The 14,796-nt window shown below is 42.3% G+C and overlaps 1 protein-coding gene across 2 annotated transcripts in view; it reads right to left on the bottom strand.

Annotated features, from left to right (window-relative positions):
* The window catches only part of ETS1 (ETS proto-oncogene 1, transcription factor), a 122,933-nt gene that overhangs the window by 62,553 nt on the left and 45,584 nt on the right, over positions 1 to 14,796 (bottom strand). The gene's annotated exons all lie outside the window — the stretch shown is intronic.

A 14,796-nucleotide genomic window follows, 5' to 3' on the forward strand; every position in this document is an offset into this window, starting at 1 on the left:
TGCATTTTGGACTCCAGCCTGCTAGTGAGTCAAAAATCAGGACCATGTTCCCGGAGAAGCCTTCGATTTTTCAGAGCTCACCCCTGCTAAGAAATGACAGAGGCAACCTGCAAGAGCAGAAACCTACATTCGCTGCCCTAGATAAGAATGGACACAGCCTACCCAGACCCAAAGCAAAGGTCCAAATGCTTCTGCATTACCTGGAGCGTTGAGAACAGGGCCTTGGACTAGAACCCAGACTTGGGATTCCACCCGCTTCTAGTTTACCTACAGCAGTGGATGGCGGGATGGAGATGCTATGTTTTCTAATTATTCCGTTCCTTGAAATATGTCACCATCGACCAACGTTGTGCCTGTCCATTCGCAGACACTACAAGGTAAAAGTGACATTCTTACTAGCACCGCCGAAACAGGAGGCAGAGCTTGACAGAATGACAGAGTCATGACAGAATTACAGTGCACAGCCCTTGCTCCATTTGGGAACTCCAGGCTGTTGGGATACCACATTACTATCCCAAATAAATAACAACTTGCCACTGATGCATTGGCTATCGTAAATGGAGATGGTGAGTCTTCACTAACAAATTGATCAGTCCACATGGTACTTACATAGACACAAGTTTGTAAAGCTAGAGCCAGGCATTGAGCTCTGTCTTTGATTAAATGCAAGATTAAAGTACACCTTTCTGAACAACCTCAAAAAATCTATTTTTAATCCTGTTTCCTGATTTCTAAGCATTTTTGAGCTCTCTCCACTTGTCTGCAACTGTAACCTCTGCCTCTGATAAATTTTCACACACCGGCTTACCTAATCTCAGTTCTGCCCCACTGATGTGTTAGTCATTTGCAGGTTTCCCACCACAAGTCAGGGAAGGACCCAGAAATAGATAATACAGTTCAGGCTCCCGTTTCAAACTTTAGATTCTTCCCCTCCTGTGACCAGAAGAAAACATTGATATACACTAATTCTAATTTTTGAAGGAACAAAGACTTGAGATCCAGCTGTGTTTAAAGGTATGAGAAAACAATGTTGGCCTCCAGATGACAACAACAGACACTTCTGATCCTGGAAAAGCTGGGGGAAACAGCTGATGAATGAATTGTACATTCACACATTCAAATGAGCAGCAAGTTAACAGATCTTAAATCAGTCCTGCCTTACGAATACATCAGCAGCAGAAGTGAGAAAATCAAGAGTTGCTTTGGGAAATTTTGGGATTTTTAATGTTGTTCTAAGAAAATGCTGGTATTTTTTAATCCAAGGGTGAGCATGTCTCTATTTTCAAACACAGTTTCCTCAAAACTACTCCTTTCTCTTTTCCCCAATCTGCTCAACTCTCTTTTCTAAACATTGCTGCTGCCATTCCCCAAATTAGCCACTACAAGAGCCTGACATGATTAAACCATATACGCTTTCCATTCTAGCAATGGGGAAATTTAGTCCTTCTAACTCTTCAACTGTGATGATTCAACTTGTCAATCATTCTTTTTCTAATGCAGTACTAAAGTACAGAAGCTCAAAATATTTCAGTGCGCAAATCAAGGAATGGGATCCTATAAAACAGAAGGTTTGGAGGGGAATCCTGGGGCTGCCAGAGACCTTCAGGAATGTTACTTCTACCTAAGGTTCAAGATGAATACTGTTGTCATCAGAAGTTATACAGCGACTATGAATCTGGTTGAAATGCCCCCTAAATCACGAAACAATAATATGATCAAGTTAAAATATTTTCACATATTTGGGATATTAATAATCCAATCAGGTCTGTATGGTTCATGCTTGATGAAGGTAATCAATTTTGATAAAGGAAATTTACATTCCCTTTTGGACACAAGTAGATCTTTCTAAATGTTCTTAGGGCCTTGAGATGGCCTTTCTGTATGGCCCCATTCTAAAAAGCAATTCCTAACCCAGTGCCTGGCACACTGCAGATGCTCAATAAATACGTGCTGAATGATGAACTATCAATAGCCTCCAGTTGCTATGACCTTCTATTTTGTGACAACTCCTCCTCACCCCATGGTGAGGTGAATATGATACACTATAGGTTGGTGAAGATGAATGAAAAGATGTCAGTGGTTCTACCCCTAGATCTGAGCTTTTTCCCACATGGCAGAGCAAAACTGTTTTCCAGCCCTCATGTCCACCTGATTTCACTCTTGCCCCGGTTCCCCAACAGCAAAACAAGACCAGCTTAGCCTACTTTCCATCCACTGGTGCAAGTTGTTTGAGGACCAGATGTGATTTTTAAGGCACCCAAGCAGCAGGCTATTTCTCCTGCACATGGATGAAAACAAAATCGTATTGTTAAGTATTCCTTAGACATCGGTGAATTACATCCAGCAAGTGGTAACACTCCTTATTCTGGGAAAATCAGGTCAATGAGGACCCAAAAAAGGCTGCAGGCGGGCCTCCGTGGTGGAGCAAGGGGTTAAGTCTCAGCTACTAAGCTATTGCAAGCCACTGCTGCCTGAGTTCCATCCCCAGCCAGGGATCTGACCCACATGTCACAACACAGCTCTCCTGTCTTGCCTGTCCCTCTTAGCAGTGTATTTCAGTAGATCTGCCTATTCGGCTCCCCACTCTGTCTCTGGTATTTCCTCTCACCACCACACCCATACGTCTGGCCTTCCCCCAGCTCTTTTATGCAGAAATAAAATAAATCTTTTAAGAAAGTGCTGTAGAAGTGGGGCGACAGGGGAGCAAAAGGATTGATGTGATCAAGAAAACAGTCACATTTACACAGGAACTGCTTCAAACACATGCAATATATAAGAAACATAAACCCAGCCCAACTTCAGCAAAAAAGAAATGTAAAAAGTACCCCAATGTCAAAGCATGGCAGAGAGAGGATCCCTCTCCGGAAGTGTTAGAATAACTTCTCTGTCTATTTCCTGAATCTTGAATATCAATAAACCTAAACGAATCTCTGAGTTTTGAGGTAAAACATACTTTAATGAAGGTAGGTGCAAAAAACATTCAGACCACTAACGGCTGATCCTGAACAAGTTTTTGACTCAGAGATGATGATTTACTGGTTTAAAAGTAAGATTTAAAAAAAAAAAAAAGGACTCAATTAACAACCTGAGTTACTTTTGTGGTTGTTTTTCTCTGAGAAATGGCAACAGTCCCTGTCACACACAGAAATAGGCTTCTAAAAGCTTAACTCTAAAGCAAGTAGTTTCTATGTGTTGAGTCACTGAAAACACAAGGGGGGGTGGACAAAAAAATCCGGTGCTTTGATATCTACCATTATCAAGATGCAATTAAATGGAAGATTGGAGATGAGAAGGAAAAGGAAACCAAGCCTCAGTAATTAAACTTAGGGTCCGCTCAAGAACACAAGTAGGGGCTCAGAGGTACAAGTCTCTGACAACAGCAAGCCTCTGTGACCTCAACCAAAACAACTTAACCTTTTTGTGTTGCTACCTCCGGGCTGTTTCAAGGAATAAAACCACCCCTGGCTCTCCTACCAGGCTGAACAGACTCATTAGCTATTGTTTAGAAGGTACAATAAACAATGAGCCATTAGGGGAAAGGCATTTGGGGGAAGTCTAGCCCAGAAGGGCAGGGAGAGGGGAGCACTTGCCGCTGGAGAACTCTCCACAATAAAACAAAGATGAGAGGAGTACTGTCCCCTCTGGAATAAGACTCCAATTGACATTCCAGCTCTACCCACTAACCAGCTCCATGAATTACTTGGAATAAATCACAATCCAGAACCTGAGATCCTCTGTGTTTAAAGTAGGGATGATAATAGCACCCACCTTTTAGGGCTGGTTGGAGGAGTAAATGAGACACTGCATGCAAAGCATTCAGCTGATGATGAAATCACTCTAACTGCTGTTAAGATCCAATATGTGTTAGAATAATATAGAAATCATGTTCAACTCTTCTCTATGGCTCCCCCTTAGCAGAGCAGCTTGGACCCTCTATTTACCTGATTTGTCTCCAGGGAGACTTAGGGAGAACAAGCAATTTAGTTGCAAAATCTCTCCAAGCTTCCTTTTCCCGGGCTGATTTGGGAACTTGGCCAGTTACAGCCTCCCTGGAGAAGTGCCAGAACTACCTGATTAGAAAAGAAAACCACAGATATATCTCTGTTGTCCGAATCACAAGGGTGCTGTGTAGTTCTCTTTCAGAAAGAAGATCATGACTGTGGTGATCTGTGCTGTGTTTATCGGCTGTTAGAAGGAGGTAAGGGACTACTGGAGATGGTTGCATCCAGGCCTCCTACTTGCCAGTTAAAAAATGAGTTTACAAGAATAAGTCATTCTGCCAATGGCCACATGCTCAGGAGACTGGGTCCCCTGGTAGGTTTATTCTAAGGCATCAATTGTGTTTACAGATGTCACTTCAGCAGAAGTCACTGCTATTCGGTTTGGCCAATTACTGGACCCTGGAGACACGAAAAAGGGACAGAGAGATGCTCAGACTCGATTTCTAGAACTCTAACAATCTGCTCTGCACTGAATGGGCTGTCTCTGGGCAAGCACATGGCAGGATAACCACACGCTCTTTCGCTGTAGGAGACAGCTTGGCATGGGCTGTAAGGAGAAAAAGGGTCTGGGTTGGCTCTATTGCTGTCTGCAGTTTCTTTAGACTGTAATTATGAACCATTCATCTGCATCTGCAGCCCCAACAATGTGGGATGGATTGGCCTAATCCACAGACCAAGCGACATTTTAAAATCCACCAGTTTAGACATCACGTCTTCCTCCTGCAGTAAATCAGACCTTGCTCACGCAAAGAGGGCAGGAGCTGCCAGTCAAGGCTCCCTCCACATCCAGGGTCAATTTGCTTCCCTGGTGCAAAATGACCATATTTCCTGAGGTTATTTCTCCCTCTTGGGTCCAGATAATGCAGAATGCAGGCTACCCTGTGAGTCTTTGGGGACCATGTAATTTGGATTCCAATTTAAGTCGTCCTAAATTGGCCTCACGAGGAAGTAAAGGAATGATGGCATTGGCATTAGCACAGATGGCAGGAGAACCAATGTCTTTTAATAACATGGCAGAAGCAGATAACCAGGCTCCTAGCATGGAGCTCTGTGCTCCCAGGGCGGGGGCGGGGAGGACACAGCCCCCTCTCTAGGTGCAGGTGGTTCTATCCAGCAGGAGGCTAAGGCCTTCCTCTGATTTCACCCTGCTTTTCTCTTCGGTTACAAAGACAACACCAAACTTCAAAACAGATGTTCTTTGCACTTGTGGTCTGAATCTCTAATTAAGATCATTTCATCCTGGAATCTTCCCCTTTCTCCTCCCGCTTTCATTTTGAAATGCCTAGTTACATGCCCCAAAAGATTAGCGTTTACCACCCTAGATGTGGAGGAGCCGCCAGGGGGTAGAGAATTTCTCCATCATTTCTTGATATTGGAAATCAGGCAAAGGAAGCAGAAAGTTCAAGAAGAAATCTCCTGGGCAGGAAAAGTGAAGATGGTACAGCAGAGAGCAGCAGAAGGGATTTCCTCTGGAAAGAATGGGTCATGGTGGTGTGGGGGGGGTATGGGGGGAGTGGTATGAAAAGGTTGAGTCACAGTGATTCTATGTCCTTGTCATTCTGGGACCTAAATCCCTAAGATTTCAAAATGAAATTATAGCTTGGTAATAGATCCAGTAACTTCAGGAGCCAATTTAATGTCCCACATGGCCAACAGTCATGGATGGACAATAAATCAAGTCAGTAGGAGGTCCTCAAGTAGGAAGAGTTGCAAAGGAGACTGAGTGGAGTAGAGGTGAAAGGGTCTCTGGAGGTCACGGGAGGTCAAACTAGAAATCTCCACTGGTCACAAAGGGTATTTCTCAGTCTTTCCCTGACATGGACATTTGTCGCATGCAGAAAATTTCCCCCCCACTCCTCAAGATGCCCCTTAACACTTAGCAGCATGGGCACACCCTGAGTGTCTATTAAATATTCACCTACACTGTGTACAGGTGGTGACTGGTTTCATTATTGTTATGCTGACCTTACAACCTCCAATGCTTAACTCAAGACAGTCAGAGCTTAATAAATTGTGTTGATTATTTAACTCATCCATGGGTAATTTTTAACATCCCCAATATGGGTCTTTATCCACCTATCAGGTATGGGTCATATTTTTTTCTTTGTCTGATGTGAGACCTCAAATTTACCCAAAGTTTAACCCTAAAGAGCAAACCAAGCGATGCTTTTCCCAATGAGTCTTTGTAAAGTTTTATTCTGCTCCTCCCACATTCTACCTCCCTTCCCTTAAAGTAACATGTTGCCTAAGGTCACCCTATCCCTTTCATTTTTCATCCTAGTGTACATGGGGATTGCTGTTTGTAAAAAAATGGCATGTGGCTCACCACAAAGGCAAACCAGTGGTTTTGTTGTCAGCCTGAACTTTTGCACAGCTGAATGTTCCTGTTCTCAGAAGCAGTCTTCAGGAATTGCTGATCTTGAGGTTGAATCTTTTGTTTTACTGACTACCAGAGAGGGAAGATCTATAATTGTTAACTCCATTCTCTGTTGCAAAAGAGAATACATGGAAAGTTTTTCCATCTTTGTGGGGAGGAATAGATAGGCACTTCATAGGGTGCTCAGTGCCTGCTATAAATCCTTCTCAAATTTACTATAATTGGTCCAATTCCCAGAGCATTGTTTTTGAAATCCTTTTACCCTACTGTAACCATCCAATACCTGAGTTGAGGATGGGAAGGACCTAGAGTAGGTAAGAATGGAGAAAGAGGTAGAATCACCTAAGCTGCTACCAGGTAGCAGGTGGCATAAAAATGCATAAAGAAGGTCTAACCTCTCTTGCTGACTGGATTGTGGCTGGCTGCCAATTGGTCTTACCTGGTTGTATCTGCTAATGGATAATGGAGATGTTGCAATGGAAAAATAGGCTAATCATAAACCATAGAAACCAAGGAAATAGCTGGCTTGTGTAGGGTCCATCATCACTACTGAGCTGTGATGAGGCTCATGATGAACACACCTTAGTTTATGTCACTTCCTCCTGACCTAGGTCCAGCTATAGGCCCAAGGGAAAATGGAAAGTGTCACATGAGAACATCTGATTAATCAGTAAATATAACATTCTGTGAGTGCTTCATCGTAGTCATCCATAAACATCTTATCCGGAAATCTGATCCCCTCAAGCATCCGCCCCTACACAGCATTAGTGTGTCACAATGAATTTACTCAAGCCCTACCTTTGCCAATGCTAAATAGAGCAACAGAGGAAGCGAAATACACAGTACTTTTTAGGTTTCCATGCTGCTCTTTGTGTGTCTGAGTGTGTGTAATGTGCTGAAAACATGTACAATGAGTTCATAAATAGCAGGAACATAAATTCATAAAAACAACTCAAGGGTGCCCAGAGTAATCATTCATATTTAGAATTTGCTAAACACTAAATATGCCAAGAACACAAAGTTGACAGTTGAAAAGCAACCTCAAGAAGGGATAGCCAACATCTCCGGGATTACAGTGCACGTTTAATTCTCTGTTCCTAAGGGCCAAAAAGAGAGGCATCTGTTGCTTACCAGAAGCCAGCTGTGTGTGCTCCACCACTCGCCTCGCCCCCGTGCAGGAGTGGGGATGTGGTGGAAGGTTCTGCAGTGACGCATGAGGTAGAACAGACCCCAGCTCGCATCTCATCTATTTGGATGGGCTCCTATACAATAAAAACCTTTTTCCCTTCGAGTTGGTGGAGAGAAGAGAAGCAAGTCCCATGTGCAAAGTGCAACAAGGTTCTGTTTAATCGGTCAGGTCTGTGAAGTGCTTTCAAAGACTAGGGACTTGAAATGATAGGTAATGTAGAGAATGAAGAAAATAGAAAATATAGAAGTTACTTCTTAATGGAAATATATTTCATCAGATTAATCAGAAACATGTGTTTTCCCCAGACTGAGAAACCATCTTGAAAGACTTCATCACAAAAAGGCCTTGGGTGGGAAGCGCCACCAGGGACCCATTGGGGAGGGGGCAGGGGGGAGGGGGTGCAGCTGGGTGGGGAGCTGGCAACAGACTGTGGGAGGAAAGAAGGAACAGCAGTCTGCTCTCTTGTGGCAGGTTCCCAGGAGAAAGCCCTTTCCAGGAATTAAAAATTCTAAATAACGTTGAGAATTTTTAAAAATCAAAAAGATTATGGACTTTTCTTTCAGGGACCTCCACAGCATTGAGAGAGACCAGATGGCTGGCAACAGCCATGCCAGGTCCAGGACAGGCTCAACATCCACATCTCTAACTTCTCATTTTTAGTGAGCTAACATTTTCTCACATGGAGTATTTTTTTAGTTAAATGGAATTGAACTGGCGGGTGGAGTTTAGGCGACAACTCCAAATAAACGGCCCTGCTTCCAGATAGCACGTACAAAGACCTCAGTGTCAAGCCAAATAGACGCTCAGGCTTTGGTTTCCTACCTATTCTGAGTGCACTTAAACTCTAAGGTAACTCAGGAGACAATACAGCAGAGTGGTAAAGAGCACAGTCCTTGGTAGCAGGTAAGAGTTTGAGTTTCAGCTATCCAGCTCTCCGTCCTTTGGCCTCAGAAAGCCTCTGTGTCTTCCTCTTTAGAATGAGCTGATCATAGAGCCCAATTCAGAGAACTGAACTCCACATGGAATGACTGTGTCTCTCGTGCTTGGTGCTGTGTCTCATGCAGAAAGAGCACTCATCCGCCACCCTTAGCTGCTATCGCTACTTTAAAAATCAGAATTGTGATTTTGGATTTAGTGAGCATGAAATTTTCATGGGAGTCAATCCAAGCTGTGGTCCACAGTGTTGCCACAAAGAAATCAGAACAACGTAGCCCCTCCTGATGTGCACCATGAAAATCACAATCTAATAATTAACACAAGTTTAGGTCTGAGTTTGCATGTCGCACAAATCCTGACACTATCCCCCTTGGATGAAAGGGGACTGATTTCCATTATACGGATGTGAAATACGCTTATGGAAGTTCTAATCATATGTGCACAGCTAACTGCATATTAGTAGCCAAGAGAGGAATATGAGCCCTCTGGGGTGCCTTCCAATACTGCATGCTCCTCACTCTGGGGTAGGTTTGTTACCCATTCAGTAATTTTGTAGAACCTGAGCAAAATAAGACTTTAGGCAATTGGTCTCACAGTTGGCTTTTAAGTTGGGCAGAGACTAAGCAGGATCACACCTCTGAGCAGTACCTACCTTGTACCCCAAACCAGCTCCTGTGGGCAAAACATCATTACATCCTCTTTGCGGAGGTCTCTTTTTGTTCTCGCTTTTTCCATTTTCCTTAGCTTGCTCTGACAGCCAGAAGTTTTCTAGCACCTTGTGCTGTAAACCTGGGCCTCTAACCATCTTTAATGGTGCCAGACACATGCATTTTAGTTACAGAATTCTGACTCCATACAGCATTTCCTCCAAGCTTGGATTTACCACCTGAAATTCAGATGAAGTGTTGTAATTGCTGGTGTAAGATACCTGGACTGGTCAGTTGCCCACAAAAACCCAAGACAAGGGCATTTCACATTGCCCCTCTGCTGTCAGTCAGAACCACCTTTGCTCCACATTGCCCTCTAGCAACACAGATTTAGCTATTTAGGAGGCAACAGCTACATAATTTGTATTCTGGCACTACCAGTACCTGGCATCTAGCCTTCAAGACTGACAGCATGGAACACACATAGTGTCCTTACTAGTTGCCCGTTGCATTTTGGCAAGATGAATGCCCTATCACTGAAAAAGTGAACTTAATTGGTTTTCTGGGGTATTTAGTTAAGTCACTCCACCTCAGCTCCAACTTGATTAAAGTGTAGCTTTGCCCTTTCTAACAACCGTAGCAAATAAATGATGGGGAAATACTCTAAAATGCACATGGCTGGGTCCTCTGGCTCTCCTTTTTTTTCCCCAGTGACTTTGGGGAGGCTTGGGCACTGATCCTGCACACACAATACTGTTCTTGTTCTTCTTTTCTCTATAGAGCAGCCTTGAATAGCTCTGTCTAAAATTATAAGCAGGGGCAGCCCTAGGCTCCAAGAGATCAGAGCCCTCATGCTGGGCCTGAACAAAGACCCTGCTTTTTCCCAACAATTAGCCCTGCAAAAAAGGACATCTATCTCCCTCCATTAAAACCACCACGTGCCTTCAAGTCAGCCCATTGTAAAGCTAATTAAATAACACGCCTCTCTCCCCATGCAGGTCTCCTGATTAGCTTTCCTCCATCCAAAACCTCTGCAAAGCGCCTAGAGACAGACAAGCCAATGTTCCACTTCTAAATACCTCCATCCCATCCCCAATCACTAATCTCTGAAAAACCACCCTCGTCAATATTGTTGAGTTTGCTCCATGTCTATCTGTATCTCAGACTTTAGTTAATCCCTACTTCAAGTACATTATGGTAAAAGGAGTTGAAACCGTTGGAGGGACTCTACGCACTTCACAGTCCAGAGGGCTGCCCTGCCATTGGAGTGTTTGTGAAAAAGTTCAAGAATGTGGAAGAACCTGCGGAAGTGGCCAAGGTGTCCACAGATAGTTGTCTCTGCAGAGCCCGCAGACCTCTATGAAAGATGAAATACAAACTTCTTGGAAAGCAGAAATAAGAGAAAACCATTTTTTAAACACGGTGTAGAAATAACAAATTCCTTCAACGACTCCTTATTACTAACCAGAAAAAATCCAAGCCCCAAAGGGCAAAACTGACCCATCTACCTTTCAACCACATTTCACCTTCTTTCCCAAAGAGGGGTCTTGCTCCCCAACAGTCCTAGACTTGCTAGAATCCCTGGACTACACCAGAGTACTTCGCCCTTCTGTGCCTTTTTTGCAGGTCTTTCCCCTTCTGGAAAGCTGTGGGCACCTGTCCCACTCCACCAAGATGTCAAAGACACAGCAAACATCAGCCCCTATGAAGATTTCCCAAAGTTCCCTGGATAAAAGGGGGCATTTCCTCCCCTAGAGCTCAAACTGCCTTCAAGCCAGCACAAGCAGCGTTCTGATACAGCACTTTCTCCACTTCTAAAAATAGCCCTGAGTTCTTCCCAGGCAGCAGCCATCTTCTACTCAAATGTTTAATTTCCAGCTTAAAGCACAGTGACTTGGACATGGTGACATAGTGAACTCTTAATAAATGTAGAAAGAACAGATAACTAAATAAATAAGTGAGTAAGATAATGAATGGGTGAATGAATGAAGCAACCATTTTATATCAAATGGTTGAGATAATAAAATCTGGCCCACTTCTAGCATTGATACAAATGGCCTTATGTACTAGGAAAAGAATATTATTATTTGATGACATGATTCTGTTTGACACTGTCAGATCTCATACTCACACACATACTTGTCAGATACACTTTTTTTTTTTAAATCATAAAATGGAAGAGGAGCAGACCAGTCATTTTCTAAATCTGTTTAATAGTTCTAGAGCTTAATTCTTCAAACTAAACTCCAGTCTTTGAGGTTTATAGCTCATTTAATCATTGAAACATACAATCCTTTCCTTTCCTGTGTTTTTAAGAAGATTCACCAATCTTCTTGAATAGCCTATACACAACAGGGAATGACTAAATTATAAAGCAATTCCACATACAATTTAAGTTTCCCATGAACTACTCATGGGCCTCAAAATTAGCAGTAAAATAAAAAAAGAAAATTAAAACACTTGAAAAAACAGATTTTAAACTCTGCCAAATCCCCAAACATTTAAAAACAGTCAAAGTTATTGAATGACTCCCATCCTTAAAACATAAAACCTGTAGCAAAAGTCATTGTCTGACGATTCATGTATAAGTTCACCTCAATGCATGGTGACATTTGGGAACTTGTTATTTTACCATTACCATTTCAACTTTTTAGAAGATTTGCTTTTCGAATATTTGAGGTTGCCTTCCACATTCGAAGAGAAATCTAGGCCTAGAATCACAGAGAGAGATTCCATGATCTTGCAGCCATGAATAACTTTATCTGGGAAGGAGTTCACAACCTCTAACCTGAGGCTAAGGGAGAAAACACAGTCATTCATTTGGCAATCACTTTGTTTTGGCAAGCCTCCTACTTGCTAAAGTGGAATGCCCACTTTATAATGGTCATAATGGATAGAAATCTGCAAAATTAGATTTGAGCTGGCAATAGCTCTTTATTACTTGCTATTAACAATGTGCCTCCATTCTCAGGTCTTGCTTTAAGGGAGACTCATCCAAAACCTCTGAAATATGTGGAAGAGGATAATAAATGAAGATAAATAGATCTGTATTTTATGTAGATCATTCTCCTCAAGATGCCATAAACACAAAGCAGCCATTGACCACTAAACGTGTAAACATCACACTTGTTAATATATCAAGGACAGATCAAATAATATATATGGCTGAAATAAACTGGTACAGCAACAGCCTGGTGGAAAAAGAATTGGAGATGCATGTAAGTGTGAATGCCATAGTATTGATCAAATAAAACTATCAGACGCACACAGTCAGTGTACTTCTGTCTAAGAGGACATAAGATAAGAAATATATATTGCAAATGTGAATATTGTCATGGAGATACTGGTAAAAGAATTAAGTATTTGCATAAACACACATATATTAAAGTCCTAGAAAATTGCATACATTGTATAAGATAGAAATGACCACTTTCTAAATCCAATGGAAGCTTTGAGTACTATTAACAGGCATAATAGACAAATCAAGACACACCAGAAATCTCCCTTTAGAAGGAAGAGCTCAGAACTGACTGTAGGGCAGCCGTGTTGACAGTTCATGTCAATACATATTAGTTAGCAGGTTATTTAAGCAATGACTTCAAGGTAAGCCGGCCACGTAATTCTGCAAATAGGATCCCTTAGAAGTGCATTTCACATTATCTTCACAGACTTTGGGTTATTTAAGATAATTTATTTTAGAACTAAATATGTATTTGAACAAATAGTGTGGGGACAGTGAGATATACACATGCAAAAGAAAGAAATTCAACCCCTTATTAAGCATGGCTGCTTTTCCTCTGATCCAAATAACAGCAATGCTTCACCTTGTCTGCAGTCACAAAGCACTTCCAGCAACTTCATCTCCCAGCACCGCTGAGAATGTCTAGAAGGAAGGCAAGCATCCCAGCCCTCAGGACTCAGCATCTGTCTGTCGAGGGTGGAGAGACTCTCCAAGGTCTAGCACAACTCTGATCCAAGTCAGCTGTACAAAAAGTCCTGAAGATACACGTTCCACTCAACTCTTTCAAATCATCCGTGCGTCCCAAATCATCCTCACCTACCACTAGAGACTTTTAAAAGTCATTTTCTCCTGCCAAGTCTTTTGTCATCCTTTGTGAGATCTTTTTCTTTTTTACAGATTTGTTGTTTTTTTTTTTTTAATTTATTTATGCATACAAGAGCTAGGATGTAGGCCAGAGGTGGAGGGGATGTGAGGATTCACCAGAGACAGAGCAGGGAACAGAACAGGCAGATCTACTGAAATACACTGCTGAAGGGAGCTGTGGGTAAGACAGAGGAGGTCTGCTGCACCATGTGGGTTAGCTCCCTGGCTGGCTGGGGATCAAACCCAGGCCGTGGTGGTGATAGCACTGAGCCTAACCCCTGAGCCACCAGGGAGGTCCCCCTTTGTGGGACCTATTATCCCTTAGATACCAGAAAGCATGTGAGCATTATTTCTCCACCAAGAAAATGTGTGTAAAGAGGGAGGAGGAGGAAAGGCATGGCACGGTAGAGAAGAAACTATAGGTACATTCATTTCTACCCACGTCCACTCAAAACAGTGAACAAGCAAAGCCATCCTTGGGAGCTGGATACAGTGGGCTTCCAAAGGAAGTATCTGCCTCAGCTCACAGATGAACCAGAGGAGTGAAGTCGGGACTGGGGATTAAGGGAAAGGGGAGGAAAGAGTCCCTTCCCATGAGAACTAAGGGGCAAGGGAAACTGACATGAAGTGAACTCCTGTGCGCAGAATGTTCCATGTCTGCCACATGGCTCCCTCGCAGCTGCAGCAGGGAGATGCTGGGAAGCATTGGAATTAAGAGCAGCTGCTCACAAAACATGTATTTCTAATTGTTTCTCCCATTTATGTATGTATATTGGGATTTTATAATAACATGTTCCAATAGAGACTTCGGGACGAGTAGGACATGGCATTATAAATGTACAAACAATACAATCTGGGAAAAGTTGCTTTGTTCTAAAACCACGTAACCCAAATCCTTCGCCAAAAGCAAAGTGAGCACCTGAAAGAAGGGGAAGAGAGAAAGAGATGGGGAGAGGACTTGGCAGGCTGATTCAGATATAATATACATTGACACCTCAAATATAAGCGGTGTTTCTGCATCTGGTGGATTCATAGTGGTTCTTGCACTAAGATGCCTAGATTGAATATATTCATTGTATTAAAAGTCCTACACATGGTAAATGCAATAGATTCAGGGTACTTGCCAGACAACTGCTAGAGGCTTTCTTCTAAAAATATCAAAGATAAGATTAAAAGGATAACAAAGAAATATCAATATTAAGGTCTTGGAAGATCAAATTTGTGTTAAATGAGATTTATATAATTAATTCATAACACTTAAATGAAATTTCCCTAGAAAAGTCTGTTGAATTCTTTTCTCCTTGGAGTGAAAATACACTGAAGTAACTTAAAAGTTAAATACTGTTGGTTTGGGTTTGGCCATAATACAGGACGTAAAGGGAAGGTACTAATGTTCTTATTTAGAGATGAGAAAATTGATAACTATTAGCATAACCAGATTTTCAGACTTTACGCTCTTCACAAACTGCACACATAGTTGCTATTTCTGTTGCCTCTTCCTGGTTGCTGTGATTTCACATAAATTGCTTAAGACCCAGGAT

The sequence above is a fragment of the Talpa occidentalis genome, unplaced genomic scaffold (assembly GCF_014898055.3).
Source record: "Talpa occidentalis isolate TD23 unplaced genomic scaffold, MPIMG_talOcc4v2.1 talOcc4.12, whole genome shotgun sequence".
NCBI classification, from domain to species: domain Eukaryota; kingdom Metazoa; phylum Chordata; class Mammalia; order Eulipotyphla; family Talpidae; genus Talpa; species Talpa occidentalis.